Source organism: Gracilinanus agilis, chromosome 1, assembly GCF_016433145.1.
Source record: "Gracilinanus agilis isolate LMUSP501 chromosome 1, AgileGrace, whole genome shotgun sequence".
Classification (NCBI taxonomy): Eukaryota; Metazoa; Chordata; class Mammalia; order Didelphimorphia; family Didelphidae; genus Gracilinanus; species Gracilinanus agilis.
The window spans coordinates 160,147,845-160,166,172 of NC_058130.1; the positions used below are offsets into that span (position 1 = coordinate 160,147,845).

At 36.2% G+C, this 18,328-nt stretch overlaps 1 pseudogene; it reads right to left on the bottom strand.

The window, feature by feature from the left end:
• Positions 1-2,920: 2,920 nt before the first annotated feature.
• LOC123249054 overlaps positions 2,921-18,328 on the bottom strand; it is a 138,358-nt pseudogene continuing 122,950 nt past the window's right edge.

The following is an 18,328-nucleotide window of genomic DNA, read 5'->3' on the forward strand; positions in this document are numbered from 1 at the left end:
ACTTACATTTTTCCCCTCAGGCACTTATTTTATACAATTTTTACTTTGAACTAGAGTAAAACTCTCATTAGTCCTATCAAACATATTTTGTTGTAGGATTATGACCTGTGGTTCTCAATAGACAGTGATCTAAAATGTGTCTTGAAAGGCTTCCAAGAGACCCATGTTTTCGGGAAAGGATCAGTCTATGTCTGGGGACTTGTGCAGAATTTCTGCACTAGAAATTCAGTAAAGATTGGGCGGGGAACAATATTTTCCCCATCTCAGCTGTGATTAAGATACAGAGTTTATTGATAATTTTTTTTTAGAAATGAGACAAGTTGTTATAAAATCACATTATTCTACTTAATTAGTTACATGTATTTGACTAGACATGATTTCTTCTACATAAGGAACTTCCAAGTGTAGGAACTCCTTCTTTTCCTTACTGATACATATTGGCAACACTTTTGTTATAATTAGTCTTAGAAAATTTCTCAAGGCACTAAGAAGTTAAGTAATTTTTTATGTGTGTCAAATTAGAATTTGAACCAAGTTTTTATGGCATTTAAATCTGGCCCTTGGTCCCCTATGCTATACTACCTTTAAACCAATGGCTTATTGTCTGTCAAAGAAGTATTGAAATTGTCTGCTGTTGTGAGTCAGTGTTATTGAATACTTTTGTTATGTGGAAGTGAGAATTAGCTTGTCCTTGTCCCCTGAATTTTGCAATTATTGTGAGTACCTCCTTATCAGAACAGGCTTTCAATCTTTGTTTTTCATTATATGGACCTCTTTGACAGTCTATTGAAACCTATAGAGCTCTTTTTAAAATAAGATTTTTAATTGAATAAAACAAAATACATAGAATTACAAAAGAAATGAATCTTATTGAAATACGGATTTAAAAAATATACATGTGTATTGTTTGAACATATATGCATACATCTATATCTATGTGTAGATAAATGTGCATGTGTATATATATAAATACAAGACACATGTATAAATATACATACATGCATATATATAGCATGCATATATTCACACATGTTTATAGACATCGATTTAAGAACCTGTGCCTTAGAGCCTTACTACATGGAACTTGATCCTTTTCAAAGACTGATGGCTCAAGGAAAGCTTATTGACTGGATATAATTATGTTATAAATGCTCTCTGCCATATTATGGGCTCTTTGGAGAGAATATCGAATACTGTCCAGGGTGAACAGGGAAGAAGGAGCAGTCACTGTATTATGTAAACTGTCTGAAACAATAGTACATTCTAGCATCCCTGAAGAGCTAACTGCTAATGGTGCTTTTTGGAGCCTAGTTATGCAGCTCCCTACTGCTGACCAGGAGATGGGGAAAAAAAGTTTAAAGCTATCCTGGTGAGAGAAGGATGGACTGAGTACAAAGTAAAGAGCATGTGAGGAGTCCCACCTGGAGCAGATCTAGCTAATGATGGCATGTTATCATCACCTTTCACATTTCAGAATGTAGCCACCACAGTCAGGGCTGCAGTAGAGACAGCGTGTTAGTCGGCTAGGATATGTACAAGAGACTTTACTTTGGCAAACTGGAATCATTTTCAGTGGGAGGTAACCTTATCCACAAAATAAAGACTGCTTGGGGCATGATTCTAAAGTAATGCAGAGGTGGTGTGATACTGATGTTGAAAACCATAGAGGACTGTGGGACAATTTCAGGGACTCACCTTTGATCTTGTATGAGCTTTAAAAATGCAGCAAGTACTTGAGTGCTTACAGATGATAGATAAGACAATTTTGTGCCATAGAAGTTATTTGGAATATTTCTCTAGGATCCTAGGTGTAGGACTGAAGGGACTGCAGAGATGATCTAGCCCAGCCCCTTTAGAGATGAAGAAACTGAATCCCAAGGAATTTAAGTGGCTTGCTTTCAGTTATATATCCAGGTCATTGATTCCCCTCAATATGAGGGAGAGCAGGAACCTGACTTCATACTCTGTTTGTTGAGACTAATCCAGAGAGGGGTAGTGAATAGTCAGTGCTGCTGAAGATGATGTGACTACACTGATCAGTGGAGGGAGAGTTAATGTGTAGTCAGTCTTTGTGGGGAGCACATCAGGAGAAAAGAATGAAACTATCTCGGTTACATAGATTTGATATTACACATCATGTGCATTAATCTTCTGTGCACTGTATGATTTTGGTCTTCTTGATATTTACCTCCACACAAATCGCTTATTTATTGTATTTGTCTCATTGCACTGAATGTTTCCCATGTCTGAAATGTACTTGTTTCCTTCCCTTCAGCTCTTAGAATTCCTTTTCCTTTAAACTGTAGGTCAAGTGTTCCCTTCTTCATGAAGCCTTTTCTAATTCACATATATTTATTTTGTATTGCCTTATATTTATACTTATGGTCTCCCTAGATAGATTTCAAATTCCGTGAAGGTAAGGACTTGCTCACTTTTATCTTTATATTCCCAGAGACAAGCAAGGTGCTTCTCATATAGCAGGCACTTAATAAGTGCACATTGATTGATTGAAGTGCCTGCTTAAAAAAAAAAAAAAGACTAAGTTCTTTTTAATGACTGTCATGCCCCAAGTCTTCACCTAGGTCAGTGCACATGAATTCAGAAGTTTCACATAGCAAATACAGGGTTTAGGGTGAGTCACAGTAGAAAAAGGAGGCATTGTGAGTATAGGTTATATGGAATCAAAAGTACAGTTTGGAAAATGGTGACTTTGGAAATTTACCCAGGGACCCCATACTCTAATATTCATTGTATTTAAGTATCCCTTTTAAAGGAAGAACTGACCTTTTCAGAAGGAACAATTTGGCCTTAGAAAACTGCTTTGGGGTTAAGATAGATGCCTGATTATTCATACTGCCCTGAAAAGGAAGACAACAGTAAGATTTATTACAGTTAAGTTTAAATGTACAAATGTACAAATTCAACGTCTGGCCCAGTCAGCAATGATGTCCATTAGTCCCTGCATGTCATCCTTCAGAAGAGTAATATCTGGTGCATTAAATGAATAAATTGAAAAGATAGGCTGAAACTATGAATTCTAAAGGACCTGACCAGCCTCCCCTGAACCCTTTGAACCAAAAGACCACATATATATAAAATAAATAAATAATGGGCTCATAAAGGGAAAAAAATAGAACTCCACAAAGAAATTGAAAAAGAAGGGAAATTACTGCATGTTACCACAACTGGGGACAGATTGTATCAGAGGATTATTAGAATTTGGAGGAAAACATTATTATTTTCTAAATTGAATTGGATTATTTATTACAGTTCTAAAAAGTATTGAACATGAGGAAGATTCCTAGCAAATATTAGATTATAACAGGAAATAATGTATATGAGAGAAGTGCCTCTGTGATAAATCTCTATATAAACATTACAAATATTAAATTCTCCTTCATGTATCTCTGATCTGATAAGAATAGCTCTTATATTTTATAAATAGCTAGTACCATCATTCTCTTTCTTACCTCTGCAGATAGATGGGACAATATTGTTCAGAAATGACAACAGTAACAATATTTCATAAGGCCTGAAGACTGGGCCAATTGATGACCATTGCTATGAAGAAAATGACAGAGGGATTTTTTTTTCCTCTGGGAAGTTTAGTTTAGAATTTAGGTTCAGCTGATTACTTTTTTCAAATATACTGGACAAATTCTATTGGGAGTCAGAGTCTCCAGGGCCAGCAGGACACTGGTCTTTCATCTAAGACCATGCATAGATATTTTCCAGGTCGTTGTAGGCCTACATCTCTTCTTTATCTGCCCTTCCTTCTCTGGGAGTTTAATCCCACAAGTCTTATAATAAATAAGCAATTGTCTCCTCGATTTGTCTAACTCTGGTTTTTAACATTTACTGTTTTAGAGTATACATTAACCTAGGAAAATTCTAAAAAGTGGCAGGATTACCTTTTATGGTATCTCCTGTAGGCTAGAAATTATTCTATTTAATTGTAATTGTAATCTTTAATTATTAATATGTTTATTATTATGTTTTTGGTCCCAGAAATGGCAGGTCTTAATTCATTATAAGTACAGGAGTCCTTCAGAAAAAATTGTCCAAAGACAGTCTCTTAAATTTATTGATAAGAAATTCTTGTGGTGAAAATCTAGAAGTAGTTCTTTACTAAAATGAGGCTAAAAGGAGTTAGATCTCCAATATCTTACCAATGACCTCCAAATTCTTTTTTTTTCAATGTTTATTTTTTGGAAAAGTTAACATGGTTACATGATTCATGCTCTTACTTTCCCCTTCACCCACCAGCTTCTCCTTCCCCCCCATAGCCAGTGCACATTTCCACTGATTTTAACATGTGTCATTGATCAAGACCTATTTCCAAATTGTTGATAGTTGCATTGGTGTGGTAGTTTCAGGTCTACATCCCCAATCATGTCTGCCTCAACCCATGTGTTCAAACAGTTGCTTTTCTTCTGTGTTTGCACTCCTGTAGTTCTTTCTCTGAATGTGGGTAGCGTTCTTTTCCATAAATCCCTCAGAATTGTCCTGGGTCATTGCACTGCTGCTAGTACAGAAGTCCATTACATTCTATTTTACGATAGTATATCAGTCTCTGTGTACAATGTTCTTCTGGCTCTGCTTCTTTCTCTCTGCATCAATTCCTGGAGATCTTTCCAGTTCACATGGAATTCCTCCAGTTCATTATTCCTTTGAGCAAAATAGTATTTCATCACCAGCGTATACCACAATTTGTTCAGCCATTCCCCAATTGAAGGGCATACCCTCATTTTCCAGTTTTCTGCCACCACAAAAAGCATAACTATAAATATTTTCGTATAAGTCTGTTTATCTATGATCTCTTTAGGGTACAAACCCAACAATGGTATGGCTGGATCAAAGGGCAGGCATTCTTTTATAGCCTTTTGAGCATAGTTCCAAATTGCCAGCCAGAATGGTTGGATCAGTTCACAACTCCACCAGCAATGCATTAATGTCCCAATTTGGCCACATCCTCTCCAACATTCATTACTCTCCCCTTCTTTCATTTTAGCCAATTTTCTAGGTGTGAGGTGATACCTCAGAGTTGTTTTGATTTGCATTTCTCTAATTATTAGAGATTTGGAACACTTTCTCATGTGCTTATTGATACTTTTGATTTCTTTATCTGAAAATTGCCTATTCATTTCCCTTGCCCATTTATCAATTGGGGAATGGCTTGATTTTTTATACAATTGATTTAACTCCTTGTATATTTGAGTAATTAGACCCCTGTCAAAGTTTTTTGTTATAAAGATTTTTTTCTCAATTTGTTTTTTCCCTTCTGATTTTGGCTACATTATTTTTGTTTGTACAAAATCTTTTTAGTTTGATATAAACAAAATAATTTATTTTACATTTTGTTATTTTCTCTAACTCTTGTTTGGTTTTAAAATCTTTCCTTTCCTATAGATCTGACAAGTACACTAACGTGTGTTTGCCTAATTTTCTTAGAGTTTCCTTCTTTATATTCAAGTCATTCACCCATTCTGGATTTATCTTGGTGTAGGGTGTGATATGTTGACCTAAGCCTAATCTCTCGCATATTGTTTTCCAAATTTCCCAGTAGTTTTTGTCAAATAGTGGATTTTTGTCACAAAAGTTGGGCTCTTTGGGTTTATCATACACTGTCTTACTGAGGTCACTTACCCCAAGTCTATTCCACTGATCCTCCCTTCTGTCACTTAGCTAGTACCATACCATTTTGATGACCACTCCTTCATAGTATAGTTTAATATCTGGTACTGTGAGGCCACCTTCCTTCACATTTTTTTTTTCATTATTTCCCTTGATATTCTTGATCTTCTGTTATTCCAAATGAACTTTGTTATAGTTTTTTCTAATTTAGTAAAAAAGTTTTTTGGTAGTTTGATAGCTAGGTGCTAAACAGGTAAATTAATTTGGGTAGAATGGTCCTTTTTTATTATGTTAGCTTGTCCTACCCATGAGCAATCAATATTTTTCCAATTGTTTAGATCTAGTTTTAATTGTTTGGAAAGCATTTTGTAGTTGTTTTCATATAATTCCTGTGTTTGTTTTGGTAGATAGATTCCTAAGTATTTTATATTGTCTAGGCTGATTTTAAATGGTGTTTCTCTTTCTACCTCTTGCTGCTGTGATGTGTTGGAAATATATAGAAATGCTGATGATTTATGTGCATTTATTTTGTATCCTGCAACTTTGCTAAAGTTGTTGATTATTTCTACAAGCTTCTTAGTTGATTCTCTAGGATTTTTTCAGTAGACCATCATATCATCTGCAAAGAGTGATAGCTTAGTCTCCTCATTGCCTATTTTGATACCTTCAAATTCTTTTTCTTCTCTAATTGCTACTGCTAGTGTTTCTGGTACTATGTTGAATAATAGAGGAGATTAAGGCCATTAGGGCATCCTTGTTTCACTCCTGATCTTATTGGAAATGCTTCTAATTTATCCCCGTTGCATATGATGCTTGTTGATGGTTTTAGGTATATACTGTTTATTATTTTTAGGAAAGGTCCTTCTATTCCTATGCTTTCCAGGGTTTTCAATAGGAATGGGTGCTGTACTTTGTCAAAGGCTTTTTTAGCATCTATTGAAGTAATCATATGGTTTTTGTTTGTTAGATTGTTGATATGGTCAATTATGTGGATGGTTTTCCTAATGTTGAACGATCCTTGTATTCCTCATATAAATCCCACCTGATCATGATGGATAATCCTCTTGATCACTTATTGGAGTCTTTTTGCTACTATTCTATTTATGATTTTTGCATCTATGTTCATTAGGGAGATTGATCTGTAATTAGAGGTGAGGTCTCCCTTTTCATCTTTAATATTGTCAATTTGGTTTTCTTCTTTCCTTTTTTTATTAGATTGACCAGTACTTTGTCTATTTTATCTGTTTTCTCAAAATAACAGCTTCTAGCCTTATTTATTAATTCAATATTTCTTTTACTTTTGATTTTATTAATTTCTCCCTTGATTTTTAGTATTTCTAATTTAGTTTTCATCTGGGGATTTTTAATTTGCTCACTTTCAAGTTTTTTTAAGTTGCATGCCCAATTCATTAATCTCTGCTATCCCTAATTTGTTAATATATGCACTCAAGGATATAAATTTCCCCCTGAGTACTGCCTTAGCTGCATCCCACAGAGTTTGATAGGATGTCTCATTATTGTCCTTCTCTTTAATGAAATTGTTAATTGTTTTTATGATTTCTTTTTTAAAAAATCATGTTATTTAATTTATAATTAGTTTTTGATTTTCCTGTCCAGGTGCCATTACTAATTATTATTTTTATTGCATTATGATCTGAGAAGGTTACATTTATTATTTCTGCTCTTTTGCATTTGTTTGCAATGTTTCTATGCCCTATTACATGGTCAATCTTTGTGAATGTACCATGTGCAGCTGAAAAGAAGGTGTATTCCTTTTTGTCCCTATTTATTTTTCTCCACATATCTATTTAATCTAATTTTTCTAGGACTTCATTCACCTCTCTTATCTCTTTCTTATTTATTATTTGGTTTGATTTATCTAGATCTGAAAGAGGAATATTTAGATCTCCCACTATTATGGTTTTGCTATCTATTTCCTTCTTTAGCTCTGCCAGTTTCTCCTTTACAAATTTGGATGCTATGCCATTTGATGCATACGTATTGAGCACTGTTATTTCCTCATTGTCTATACTGCCTTTTATCAGGACATAATTACATTCCCTGTCTTTTTTAATCATATCTATTTTTACTTTGGCTTTGTCAGAAATCATGATTGCCACTCCTGCCTTCTTTTTCTCATTTGATGACCAAAAGATTTTACTCAAGCCCTTTACCTTAAATCTGTGTATGTCCACCCATCTCATATGTGTTTCTTGTAGGCAACATATGGTAGGATTTTCGTTTCTAATCCATTCTGCTATTTGCTTCTGTTTTATGGGCGAGTTCATCCCATTCACATTCAGAGTTATAATTATCAGTTCTGTATTCCCCAACCTTTTGGTATCCTCTCCTAGTTCTACCCCTTCTTCTTACACTATTTCCTTTTAAATCTGTTTTTTGCTTTAAGCCAGTAACCCTTGAACCCTTCCTTGATTAACTTCCCTTTCTACCCGCTCCCTTATTATTCCCCTCTTTTTATTTTTAAGGCCTTATGAATTCCCTCCTCCTTCTTCTCCCCTCCCTTTTTTTGACCTCCCCACTCCCCTGGTCGCCTTGGTTTATCCCTTTTGACTTTCTCAGTAAGGTTAGATAGAGTTTTATATCCTTGGCCTCCAAATTCTAATAGAAAGTAAAATTTTTTAGAGTACCTTTTTTTTGGCTCCACATTCCATAGGACATGTTTATTTGTAATAGTTTTTTTTTACCTTTACTACCTGAGGGCCAAGTGTGTTTCTAGCCTTCCCCAAGTATCTCTGATACTCTTAGGTGACTTGAGGGAGATTTTCTTATCTTTGCCATTGGGTCAAACCCTTAATAATTGATTTCTCCAAATTTTAGTGTTCCAAGCACCTGAATTCTATTGAACCCTTAAAAGTAAAATAGATTTTCACAAATGAATATTTCTTTAGAGATATAAACTGAATAAATATTTAACCATTTTCTCTAAGCCCTATAGGTGTACTTAGCCCTGCCCTACTTCAGTCTTTGGAAATGGGAATTATTTTTTCAACTTAGATCATATCCTATATAGCATTAGTCCAACCAAGATCCAGATCAAAAGCCCCACTGGGCGAGTCAGCACTCTAACATCTCAGGGTTTTCTTGATAGGTTGTTTTCAATATCTGTTTGGGACTGTGCGTTCCTAGATCCCTGAGGTTTAAGCTTCCAGGTTCCCAGATCCAGGATTCCACTCCATATACCTAGAACTGAAAAGGATAAATGAAGAAATCCTCAAACCCAAGCCTTTTTCTTGGGATTACCTGATCTCAGTGGGACAATATAATGATAGTCTTCAGGCCTTAGTTGTTTTCAGATGGTGTCCATGTCTTGAATAGCACCAGAAAGTCAGTGACAGAGATAGGTTGCCTTGGTCTTGTGGTTTTAAAAAAATCTGTCTCTGGCTACACAGTCAGAGGAAAGAGGCTGTTTCCTACCAGAATGGACCACTCAGAATGTCCACATATGTATCAAGTGTCCTGTCTCACAGGAACAGGTCTCTGGCATTTCCCAGGTAGATGCCTTTATTTAGGTGGTCTGGGCATGCAACAAACATCTCTTACATATAGTTTCATTTATATGATCTATGATCTATCACTATAATCTCCTCCTCTGAAAAGCGGCTACAAGGACACTTATACTACCTATTTCAAAGAGGCATTGTGATAGAGTGGATAAAGTCTGTCGAAGACCTTGAGTCAGGAGGACCTAGGATCAAATCCTATATCTGAAATTTCCCTTTGGGACCAGGAACAAGTCCTTTAACTTCTCTGAATCTCAGAAAATGAACTAAAGCTATAACATAAAGAGATTGAATTCTGCCTTAATTTTAGGAAATCCTTACAGAGGAAAGCCTTTATCTATTGACCCACTTCACAAAATTGTAGAAGGACAAGGGTTTGTAAAACTAAAAAGCAATATAAATATTTGTCCTTGCTGCTGTACATTCTGGGTCTCTTTAAGAGTAGGCACTATTCTTCATACCTGTTTACAATCTTATCACCTAGCACAATGCCTTGCTTTGATTTTAACACTATGTAAATGTTTGTTGATGCTTATAATAATGATATAGTCTACATACTAGAATCATTTACCTAGGACCAAAGAACCCTTGTAGACCAGTAGTTCTGAACATTTTGTATTGCAAACCACTTTGGCTGTAAATGAAGCCAATGGATCCTTTATAAGAATATTATTCTAAAGAGGATAAAATAAAACTCTTTGGATTATATCAAAAGAAGAAAATATATTGGAAAAAATGTTATCAATTCTTTAGTTAAGAACCCCTCTTATGAGCCATCTAGTCCATCTGTCTCATTTTAAAGATATAGAAACAGAGACTCAGATAAAGTGGCTTGCCCAAGATTCCAAAAGTAGCAGAGCAAAGATAGGAACCAATGTCTTCTTAAAGTCACACCCAGCACTCCTTTCACTGTCATCTGTCACATTCATTTTTGACTTGGGAAGTTTGAAAGGCAAAAACTAACATCAAGCCTTGACTACACTTCTATAAGTCTTCTGAGTTATCTACACAATGATTCCTGGCTTCAGTTATGTGAAGGGTGGTCACATGGAAGAGAAATTAGGCTTGTTCTGATTGGTTGCAGATGGGCAGGGCGAGATTAGTAGGAATGGGTGACAGCTGCAAAGAGGATAATTTAGGCTTTATTTCAGGGAAAAAAATTATGTCTAATAATGAGAACTAACCCAAAATAGAATGAGTTTCTTTGAGAAACAGAGGATTCCCTCTCATTGGAAACCTTCAAACAAAGCAATTATTCCTAAGGAATGTTTTAGAGAGCATTATTTTTTCAGGTATGAGTTAGAATAGATGATTATTGAGGTACCTTCCAACTCTGACATCATGCAATGTTAAATATATGTAGTAAAGGGTATCATAGATTCGTTATGAATCTTGGGGAAAGTTTCATGTCTACAAAAAGATATATTCTAAACAATTAATAGGGGCCCCCTAATCTTTCTTTCAAGACTAATTTCTTAAGCCACTTCTAAGTTCTTTACAGTAAACATTTCGCAGACAGAAAATTCTGGGTTTAAGGAAACTTTTCAGTTTAGTCTCCTGTTATTTCACACCTCAGTAGAAATAAAGTGGAAATATTTTACACAGTTGCTTTTAAAGCCTTTGCATTTGGCCTTCACACAAAACAAAGTACCCTCTGATGGAGTTGTCCCCTGAACTCATGGCAGTGCTCTGCTAGCAACAATAAAATGAATGTTATGGTTATTTGTCAAAAAGCACTTGTTCTTGTGCCCTTAACCTAGCATTGTCTGTTATTAACTAATAACAAGAATGGAAAACCTTGCCTCTTTTTAGTTCTCTTAGAATGTTTTTTATGAGTGTGAATAATTGGGGATCTTAACACTGAATGTATCCTCTGAATTTGGGGTTGTAAGTAGGGTGGAATGGTCTGACCTTTTCAGGATTCTTCTATGCTAGGCTTTCAGTTCCTTGATGTTTAATGCTGTTTCTCACTGGAATCACAAAAACACCCCTGAAAGAATGGAGAAGAAAACCTTTTGGATGTATTGTGTTTGAATGTTGAGACCTGGAGGACACTTAAAAGGGAAACTGTGTGGGGCAGCTGGGTAGCTCAGTGGATTGAGAGTCAGACCTAGAGACAGGAGGTACTAGGTTCAAATCTGGCCAAAGACACTTCCCAGCTGTGACCCTGGGCAAGTCACTTGACCCCCATTGCCCACCCTTACCACTCTTCCACCTAGGAACCAATACACAGAAGTTAAGGGTTAAAAAAAAGGGAAACTGTGGCCTGCTTTGGCTGAATGGCTCCAGGAAAAATTTCTATTCATAAATTTTCTAGATTAACCACGTTCGTTGGCAAAAATATAAAAGAATGAAGAGAGGAAGGATGGAACATAGGAAGGAAGGGAAGAAGGAAGGAAAGAAGCATAGGAAGAAATGATAGAGGAAAGAAAGATGGGAGGAAGGGAAAACAAGCATTTATTACATATTTATTATATAGCAGTCACTGTGCTAAGTGATGGGGATACGAACATAAGTAATAAAGACAATTCCTGCCTTCAAGTATATTACTTTCTTAGGAAGGAAAAAAACAGGACACAAAAGGGAGCTGAAAAAATGTGAGAATGCAGTAAAAAGTACTAGATGGGAATCCAGACAAAGTCAGGAACAAGGAGCATTCTTTGGCCCCTTCACGAAATGGGGGCTTTTGGTGGAACTTGCCATCGAGAGAAGGTTGGCCCTCGAAGAAGGATATTCCATGGTGAGAGGGCCAAAAGGATGGTATGATGTTCCAGACTGAGGAGGCTTCCTGTGCTAAGGGAAGTTCTATCATGAGACAGCAGTAGAGGAGGCATGGTTTGGAAGTCCAGAAGGAAGTCAGAAGGATTATATAGGTAATATAATGTTTGGAGTTTATTGAGTAGCAGATGTTAGACCTGAACTTTAGGAAAAATCAAGTTAGTGTCTGTTTGGAGGACATTAGAATAGAAAAAAAACTGAAAGAAGGAAAGGAGGAAGGGAGGGACTCTTCTGGAAGACTTCTTAGAGTTTGGTACCAAAAAACATTTACAGCTAACTTCTGGCTGAGTCTAAAGCTAAAAAGGGGAGCAATTCCAGGTAGAGGGGCTGTGATGCTAATGGGAAGACATGGTTATGGGCTGTCTGTTTTTTCTTTTCTACACAATTTCCTCATTCTTATCTATCATCTTATAAGAATTAGTAGTTGTTTTTGTGTTTCTCTTAAATAAGCTGGGCCATGCAGCTCTACTCTTGTAAGTCCAGGGCTTCAACATTTTGGATCCAATGTTGGAATGTTTCCCAGGAATTTGACAGAAAACAAAGCTAGACATATGCGTTTAATTGAAATTTAACCTAATTAAGCAAAATTCATTCCACAAGTCATTTCTGAAGTCTCTTCTTTTGGGTGACATAAATATTTTGTAACCTTGTAAGAATAAATCTTTGGTTTGCTGTTGTTAGCACAGCAAGCATTTCATAATAGAGAAAATGAATAGGTATGCTTGGAGCTTTGACACTGGAGAGCATGAGAAAGGTAGTCTTCTGAGGGATTCAATTCAATTCATCAAACATTCATCACCTAATATGAGCAAGACACTGGGGATAGTAGGACCAAAACAGCTCCTGCCCTCAAGGAGCATACATTCTACTATGAGCTAGGTAGTGGGAGAGATATGAAATGCACTAAAGTAAATTAGTGATAAATTATTTCAGAAGGGACAATGCTAAAAGCCAGGGAGAATTGGGTTAACTTCCTATAGAAGGTGGCATTTGAGCTTTCTTTAGGAATTAGAGGAGGAGCTGAGGAGAGAAATTGCCAACACAAATCCTAACCCTATTTGCTAACTAATCTCTTCCTAATCTTAACATGGGAGAACACACATATAAATGCATAGAAATGGAGAATAAACATTTACAGAGAACAGTAATCAGGTCAATTGGAATTAATTTGGATATGGATAAAGGGGAATAATATATCTAACATGGGTTGACTCACCTTTCTCTATGAAGACCAGGTTGGTTATAATTTATTCCCCTCTCTACCCTCACAGTATACTTCAGGACCTTTAGGGGTTTGTGGAATTTCTAAACCCTGCCATCAGGTCAATCCTATTAATTGTGTCCTATTTAGGGTCCCATTAACTATTACCCCAGTTCCAACTAATCATGTAACATCCAATTAGCTTTTAGAAAGGGATATTTTGTTCAAAGATACCAACACTTCCCCCAATATATCAGGGCCATAATATGCCTTATACCACTTTAGTCTGGAGTACAAGGAGAGTTGGGTCTAGTTTCGCAGCTTACCTCAGAAGCTAGCATCATTCTCACCAAGGAAAAGTCTAGAGCCACACTTGTCTGGTGTTCTTGAACCCTTGTTCCTCAGGATTCCCATGCTGGGTTGGCTACAATATCTGAACTGAATTTCTGGGCTATCAGATCCCTATGGCTCAAGTTCCCTGGTGGTAGATGGCATGCCTTGTAGCTAAAACAGAAAAGAATGACCTAAAAAAGGTTCAAATTCTAGGCTTGTTTTGTAGGCTATATGGCCTAGCCCTAAAGGATGAAGAGGGAAGCATGTAGCCTTTGGATCCTCCTCCTGCCTTGGGAAGATGTGTAGTAGCGTGCTTTAACTGAGAGCCAGTTGTTAAATTTTTAGCATGAGCATTTATAATCCAGAAATCAGTAAAAGTTACAAATTAGAACTGATTTATTGTTTTGCTGATTGTATAGACTTAAAAAAAGACAGAGAAAATGTTAACAGTACATTTGAACTGAAATATATGTCATTGTATATACCCCTTCTCCTCCCAAGTGCTAGTTGTTAAATATTTGCCAACATCTCTCTGGCAAATGAGTGGAGTCTGATAAGAATGCAGGGGAAAAAATCATGACCATTCTTAGTTCTGGCTATGCAGCCAATGGAAAAAAAGAGTATTTCCAACCACGTGGTAGACTAGCACAGGATGTCGTCCCCTTATGCATCATGTACCAGGTCTCTTCTCTCTCAGAAACACGTCTCCCATCATCTTCCATGTGGGTGATACCATCATGAATAGGTTAGGCATATGCCAAACCACCATTACATATGAAATAGAACTAGAAATGTATATGAGAGGTTGGTGTTCAAATGGTAATGAATTCTATTGGTAATAATATACCAACCCAAGGAATTTATATTTTATCCTAGAGAGAGTAGGGAACCATTGAAAAGTTTTGTATAGGAGAGTGTCATGATCTCAGCCTGAAATAAGAGAGAAAACAGAAAGACTATTTTAGAAATATCAGTTTTGCTAACATGGGGAGCATAGTCTGAAAATGAGAGAAACTTTTTTTATTTTGTATTAATAATAAAAATGATAAAGGCATGGATACTTCATATGCAAGGGGAAAAACAAGAGCTATTGCCTTCTCATAAATGTTATTTCAATAGTTTGGGAGCTGTTAAATTTTAAGGGCCATGCTGTAACTATTTTGTAGGCAGCCAAGTGTTCTACTGCTATCTCAAGGTCAATTTGCAAACCATAGAGACCCAGCAATCTTAGCTGGATATATGCTGACCAAGTGGAAGAGGCAACCTGTGCTCCTTATGGAGGCACTATTATGGTCAGTGGGAATAATGTGAAATGTCGAGTTGGAAATCTGTCTGGATCCAGTGAGCTATTTTCTCACTTCCTTTTAATATGCCTTGCAAAATAGAGTACTGTGGCTGCCAAATATGTGCCCACTGAGTTGACTTGAGATTTGTTCTTTATATACTGTGTGGAATTGTGGGTAAAGGGGTCTCTACTGACTTTTTCTAGCAGAACCAATATTCTAATTCAAACAGAGCACTCACCTGGGAAACTGGCACACCTGAGCTCAAGCTCTCATATAAACTTGTTTTTGCTCTTCTTTTAGTCTCTTTGTAAAAATAAACAAATAATTAAAAGAACTTACAGTGTGTTCTTTTTATTTAATTGAAAGTTGCATGTAACCTCTTCCTGATTATTCACTAAAACTGTAGCCCAGTTTTAAGAAGACACTGAAAATAGCTAAATGAACCTTTCTCCCTGTTTTCCATTTTTTTGACAGTCCAAGATAATTAAACCTCTAAAACTGTCATTTCAATTACCTACATTATAGTATAATGAAAGCAGGTCTGTTTTACTTGTGTTACAATAAAAAACAAACAAAAATACCAGTACTTAGTATTTCTGATTGCTTTCTGTTTTATCGTGTTTAGGGGGAAAATATGTAAAAATAACTTTGCAGGGAAAATGATGGATCTGTACCAGGAGAGTAAGATTGCAGAACATGAAACATATGGGCTTGTTAAATTCTTTCTATGCTCACTCACTAACTCATTCATTACTCAGACATAGCTGCCTCGGTTGTAATCGAAGGTTGACCATTTCTGGAAAGGCAAACCTCAGCCTTCTCTAGAGGCCACATCTGGGCTGTGGTCACTCTTCTAGTTGCAGTAATTTTAAATCTTCTTGGAAACCTTACCTTTCTAATTTACTGTAAGTTTCAAGGGACTTGTGAAACCACATTTGAGATGTTGGTAAACAAATAGGTATGCAATGGCTAGATCAAGACGGGGCTAAGAAGTACTAAATAAAACTGAATAATTTAATCATGGAACTGGAAGTCACTGGCTGCATGGTGTGATATGAATTTCAAGCTAGCAGGCTGTCAATCCAGTCTTTTATATTTACCTGTGGACCTTTCAAACCAGTTGTAAGAAGACCTAATGTTTCTGGAAAGTTATAAATAGAGACATTTGGGAAGGAAGATAGGACTCACATTTTCACCCCACTGCAATACATGGGCCCAGGAGAACAATTCAGTAGGACAAGGTAGGCAAAATGGCAACATTTGTCAAAGCCTTTTCTGCTTAAATAAGGACGTTTTTTACTGAAGAAATGCTATCGTCTTCTCTGAAGATTTGGAATGTTGCTGAATCCTTAGGGCTGCTTCTGAATTTGATCTGAAAGCTAATGAAGTTTAAATCCCAGGATGGGTCTTTGGTGTTCCAAAATGGAATGGGCCTAGGTCATATGAGTCAAAAGAGATTCTTGTGAGCTGTACTTGTTTGTTTTTTAGTGGAGAACTGATGTTTAACTATGTGCTTCCCAGAACTGAAGGAATAGGAAATTGGAGGAGAGGGAGGATGGTGACCAAAGACAAAAAATAAAGCTTTTGCCAGCTGTTTACCAAATGCCAACAATTCAATGGACTGTTGTCTTTTGTCAGTGTTTGATAAATATTGAGCAAGGCATAGACAACAAATGAAAAATCATGTAGTAAGCACTGTGTATAGGTACTATACTAGATGTGGGGAAACAGATACAAGTAAGCAAACCAGCCCTTGCCTTCAAGGAGTTTACGTTCAAATGATGGAAGATGAAACATAAATGTGAATTGGAAAGCAGATAGAGTGCTTAATGACAAGAAACATCAAAACATGAAGTCATGTTGTGAAACTGGTGGCTTTGGTTAGTGAAAAACTTGGCTCTGGGCAAGAAAAAAAACAGAAATAAAAAGAGGAGTGCTTTTGTTTCAGATGATAGTGTAATAAAAGATCTAGGTCCCTCAAATGTAAATACAAACTTAGTATGTTAGGGTTTGTTTTAATTTGGGGATCATCAGACATTTACTTGTATGTATAACTTAATGTCTCACTGAGATTTCAAGAAGCTTTGTAGACCATAGAGATCCTTGTACATTAGATAAGCACAGACTGAGAAAAAATAAACAATCCAGAGAGCATTTAATTTGGAACAGCCAAAGTTCTGCTTATGTAATGGCCAAAACAACTTTTTTTTTCTTCCTGCAGCTTTTTGCAAAGTAAAGTCTTATTTTGGAGGCTACAGTCTCCATGCTGCCTCGAAGTTTTGTTTCAGTAGATCATTTCAATACAATTTTACTATTATGTGCAAGGGTCCCTAGCCCAGATGAAAAAGGAGGAGGGTTGGGCGTGGGGCTAGCAACCCCACCCTGTAAAACTACGTCTGCTAAAGAAACTGCAACCTAAAGTAGGGGCAGCTGGGCTAGCTCAGGGGACTGAGAGCCAGGCCTAGAGACGAAAGGTCCTAGGTTCAAATCTGAGCTCAGACACTTCCCAGCTGAGTGACCCTGAGCGATCCATTGCCTACTGGTTGTGGCCCTATGCTCCTAGAATGGAGTCCCAGGATAAAAAAAAAAAGTTATGTGCAAGATATGTTATTGGAAATAATCTTTATGGGTCCATTTTAAAAAAAACGTACAAAGCCTTGTCCTAAGTGTAATCTTTATGGACATGTAATAATCAGTTTAAAAGGGAATGGCTCTTATTGGTTATAATTCACTTTGACATGGTCGTGAATGTTCCAATTTTCTGATGAGTCTCATCTGATCCTTGTGGATATTCCTTTCAAAAATACTAGTCACAACTCATCTATACCTTCCTATCATTAGGGATTTTGTCTACATCCTCCTCTACCTTCACTACATTCCATGTGATGGATTTAGATAATAAGGATTCTATAGTCCTTTCTACTTTTATTTCCATCTATGATAGTTAATTGGCATTATGTCTTATGTAGTCCGCTGTAGCACTTAGCACAGTGCTTTGCACACAATAAATATTTGTCGAATATTTAACAGGAGATTAATGAATTCCAGTACTATTTGCATCTCAGCTCATATTTATAAATAGCTCCATTTAATAACTCTAAAAATTCCTAGTAGCAAAGAATGGTAATAGTAGAATGCTAATGAAAAATATTCTTCATCTGAAGAATACCGTACTAATATTCTCTTATTCAATTTATAAGGGTATATATCATTCTTCCCATCCTTTAGACAAAGAAGATAATAAGACTACCACTTAAGCTAAAGCCTAAACAAGATAGCATTGCTGCTCTCTTTCTACACCTGCACTCCATAGTTTTCTTGGCTTTTTTTTTTTTAAACCCTTGTACTTCGGTGTATTGTCTTATAGATGGAAGATTGGTAAGGGTGTTTCTTGGCTTTTTTGAACAATTTTGATCTTACTTTTCCAGGTCCCTAGATATTAGTTACTTACTTTTCAGATTCCCTTTCTTCTATTATGTGTATATGTATGTATGTATGCATGTACATATATATGTATGTATGTATGCATTTACATATATATATATATATACATATATATATATATGTATATATAT